Source organism: Eptatretus burgeri, chromosome 3 (genome assembly GCF_056783735.1).
Source record: "Eptatretus burgeri isolate ZD-2024b chromosome 3, Ebu_testis_v1, whole genome shotgun sequence".
Classification (NCBI taxonomy): Eukaryota; Metazoa; Chordata; class Myxini; order Myxiniformes; family Myxinidae; genus Eptatretus; species Eptatretus burgeri.
The window spans coordinates 34,943,461-34,948,194 of NC_140963.1; positions in this window are offsets into that span (position 1 = coordinate 34,943,461).

A 4,734-nucleotide genomic window follows, 5' to 3' on the forward strand; every position below is an offset into this window, starting at 1 on the left:
TTATGATCCGCCACATTGTAAAGGATAGCTCCACGTTTGGGAAGGTGTGATAAGTTGTCCGTTCGCCGCTTAATGATTGGAAAGGAAGGCATTGCAGCGGAAGTCAAACTCACAGGACAGAAGCAAATGACCAAGTATCCTCCGGGTGTAACCTCGCATGTAACAAGAACCACAGCAGTGGGATATCACCCAAAGGATTTAGGCTTTATGGTTTATTGCCTGCAGGGGGCAGCGGTGGCTTGCCCCGCAACTCTGTTACGTTGGCAAGTGCATAAATTGGTGAATGACGAAGGATGGATCTGTGATTTAAAGGAGCAGGTTCTACAAGGGATGGTGGAGGTAATTGATCTGCCTCCAAAACGTGAGATGCTGACGAGAACGGTGAGCGAGACGAAGGATTCAGAAAGTCTGCTAGAAGAGGTTCCGCAAGAATTGTGGACACGGCACGATAATGATGTGGGTCGCATCATTGGGGCAGCACCCCTCGTGGTCAAACTAAAACCTGGAGCGCGTTGGCCAAACGTACGCCAATATCCTCTCCGAAAGGAGGTGGAGGCTGGAATAGCACCAGTAATTAAATCTCTGAAAGAACAAGGGATAATTATGGAAACTTCAAGTCCATGTAACACACCTACATTGCCGGTTAAAAAACAACAGAAGGATAAGTGGAGATTTGTTCAAAACCTGTGAGAGGTAAATGAGGTGATCCAAAGCGTTCACCCAGTGGTACCTAGTGCAGAGGTGCTAATAACATCTATTCCCACAAGCTCCACCCATTTGACGGTAATTGATTTATGTTCTGCATTTTTCTCGGTCCCTATTGCAGAAGAATCACAATTTTTATTTGCTTTTACATATAATGGCCGCCAATATACATGGATGATCCTGCCGCAGGGCTTTGCTGATAGCCCTACATTGTTTTCGTGTGCGTTGCATAAGGACCTAGATGATGTGGTATTAAGAGGAAATTCAGTGCTGCTACAATATGTGGATGATTTGTTAATTTGTTCCCCAAATAAAGAAGCGTGTGAGACAGATACGCTACAGCTGCTCAAGGCGTTGGCGAAGAAAGGCCATAAAGTAAACAGGAACAAACTGCAACTGGTGCGGGAGAAGGTTAAGTATTTGGGGCACCACATTTCACACAGGAAAAGAGAGCTGGATAGGGGAAGGGTAACTTCAATTGCGGAAGTGCTCCGCCCTCATATAAAAAAGGACATGATGAGGTTCCAAGGCATGGCAACCTACTGTAGGCAGGTAGCTCTCTCCCTGAGTTAGAGAGGTGCAGGGGGAGGCTTTCGACCACCATGGAACCATCTGGAGCTACCCCGAAGGATGGAAATCCTCCCATCCTCATTCTACCCTCCCCTCTCTTCCCCTCCCATCTCTCTTCCCTCTCCATCTCTCACTCTCTCCCCCTCTCTCACTGCCTCTCTCTCTCTCCCTCCCACCCCTCTCTCCCACTCCCACTCCTCTCTCCCCCTCCCACCCCGATTTATCCCTCCAACCCCTATCTATCCCTCCCACCCCTATGTCTCTCCCCCACTACTATCCCTCTCCCTCCCACTCATATCCCTCTCCCTCCCACCACTATCCCTCTCTCTTCCACCCCAATCCCTCTCACCATGATCCCTCTCTCTCCCACCCATATCCCTCTCTCTCTCTCTCTCCCACCCATATCCCTCTCTCTCTCCCACCCCTATCCCTCTCCCTCCCACCCCTATCCCTCTCCCTCCCACCCCTATCCCACCCCTTCCACTGCTAACCCCCTCTCTCACTCTCTTTCTCTCACCCCCTAACCCTCTCTCCCTCACATCCCTCCCCTCCCCCACTCCCTCACACTCCCACCCCGATCCCTCTCCCTCCGACCCCTAACCCTCTCTGTCTCTCTCACATCCCCCCCCCCACTCCCTCACACTCCCACCCCTATCGCTCATTTTTTTTGTCAGGTTAAGCCACATTATATCTGTGGCTTGCTACAGGAACCATGTAAACCTGTACTAACCTGTTTCATGGTCGAGTTGGCAGCGACTATACCGTCTCCCCCACCAGTTTTTCTGGTGAGGTGGGTCTATGGATATGAACACCCAGCAAGATTTAAAACAAAACCTGTCAAAGGGCAGAGGAGCTCCTTGTGAGCCAGCGGCCATCCATTTCTGGTAGCCAACTGTGTCTGCGGACGTCCTCCTGCAGTTGGGTTACTTTTTATTGGGAGCTTAGTGGCAGGATTTGCACTCCGGCCACTGTAAAACCCTTCATTCCGCAAAACACGCGAGAAGCACAAAGAAAACGGGAAACCCATTCTGTGGGAGTACCTCCTGTGCAGTTTCCCTTGGCAGGGCAGCTCACCAGATGAAAGGATTGATTGGCAGACCGAGAGACTGGATCGCACCGACATCTGGCAGACCGGGAGACTGGATCGCACCGACGTCTGGCAGACCGAGAGACTGGATCGCACCGACGTCTGGCAGACCGAGAGACTGGATCGCACCGACGTCTGGCAGACCGAGAGACTGGATCGCACCGACGTCTGGCAGACCGAGAGACTGGATCGCACCGACGTCTGGCAGACTGAGAGAGTGGCTCACACCAACGTCTGGCAGACCGGGAGAGTGGTCCACACCGACGTCTGGCAGACCGGGAGAGTGGTCCACACCGACGTCTGGCAGACCGGGAGAGTGGTCCACATCGACGTCTGGCAGACTGGGAGAGTGGTTCAAGATGGACAAAATGGACACTACGGGTGTACAAGATGGACACTACAGGGACTTTCAGGAAGGAAAGCAGGAAATTTGAAGGAGGTGGGGTTGGGGTGGATTAACGGGGGTAGTAAACATCGAGGATTTGGATAGGGGAAGATAAGAGGTGGTGGTGAACAGCTGTTTTGAAGGCCTGGAGGGAAGAAGGGGATTGAAAGAGTGTGGGAGCTTATTCCAATGCGGGAAAAAAGAGGAATGAAAGAGTGAAGGTGAGCAGTGATTTATGATTTTGGTGCCCCCTCCACCAAACACCACATAAAATAAAACAATATCAGGCAAAGGTGTACAGATAAAAAAGAAATACATCTATACTAATAAGTGTCATTGTGTTTCAGTGTGTTTCCTCCACAACTCCAAAAACATAAAACCTATCAGCCTGAAACTGCATGCATACTAACAAAACTCCAAGGAAGTGCATGACTGAAAATTGGGTGTTTGGGTTAATTAAAACACCCCTTTTGAAGATAATTAATGGCTTTATTTAATTATATCCTTTATCAGGCACACCCTCAGTCACCGCTGTATATGGTGTCTAAAGGCATGTCGAGGTAACCTCGCTGAGTTATGAAGCCACCATGTTTTTTGGCCTGCTCAACCATAACTTGACTTGGAACAGGCCGCAACAATTTCTTGACAATAAAGTTTTTTTTTCTTCACTTTCCTCACTCATATTATCGAATGCCTGTTCATAATAGCTACGGATCGCTGTATACATCGCTTTTGTCAATGAAGCTGGTCAATTTTGACACGTTCCTAAATTTTTTGTTCACTCAATATAATTCTCTAAACAGTAAGACAAGTTTAATGCTTGAGAAATGTTACATTTTCTTGTGTATGTATGGAGGAGGGACCACAGACTTGCTTGCTTAAAGTAAATAGGTATATAGGCTTAGTTATAAAACTTGTTACAGCGCGTGCGCTGTATACAATTGCACCGAGTTTGAAATGTCCCCGCCGGCGTCTACCACATCTCCCACGTCTCTGGTGTCCCCCGTGTCCCCCCCCCACGTGCCTCAAGACAACCAATGACGGCCGTCCGGTAGATACAGTGCGTAACCTCGACGGAAATGGCGACAATTGACGGAAATACCCGAGTATTTAAATGGAAATTTGAGAAACTAATGTGTTATATATGTGAAAACCATTTAATTTATTGCTTGACGTAAAAAAAAACGAAGAAACGCGCCCCTCATGTATGAACGAACGAAAGACGTCACTTCCGCCCACCATCGCATTTCGTGCCGATCGCCGAATGCTGAAAGCTAAGTTCTTCTTATGCTATCATTCTTTTGCGGTCCCTTGCCACGTTGTATCAAACGATTTCATTCCTTCTGTTATATATAAAGGTGCTTATCACAATAATAACAAGATTTTTACATTTTAAATATTAAGTATGCTTTTTAATTGTTTTTCAACTGAAAAAGAATAAATTGCATATTTTAACATTAGTGTACTCATTTGCTTCACCACATGTGCTGTATTGAAGGATTTTACTTGTTATTTCTTTAAAATATCAGATTTCACAACAGATTTCAACACTTATTTAGTCCGGATGATATCCGATCCTCAAAACCAAATTAATATTTCGATGATATACTTTCATTAGTCCGTGAGAGAAGATCGTGTAAAATTATATCATATAATGCATGAAATTGCTCCAAGGCTCCTAATTTCCAAAGTAGAGTACTTACAAAAGTGATGTATACAACGATTCATAGATGTGATGAACAGGCATTTGATAATGTGAGGGAGGAAAGTGAAAAAAACAACTTTATCTTGCAGCCTGTTCCAAGTCAAGGCATAGTTGAGCAGGCCAAAAATCATGGCAGCCTCAGAGCCTCGCGAGGTTACCCAGGAAATGCCTTAAGACCCCAGAGAGTGAGGAGGCCGAGGATCGCCTGATGAAGGATATAATTTAATAAGGCCGTTAATTATCTTCAAAAGGAGTGTTTTAATGAACCTAAACATCCAATTT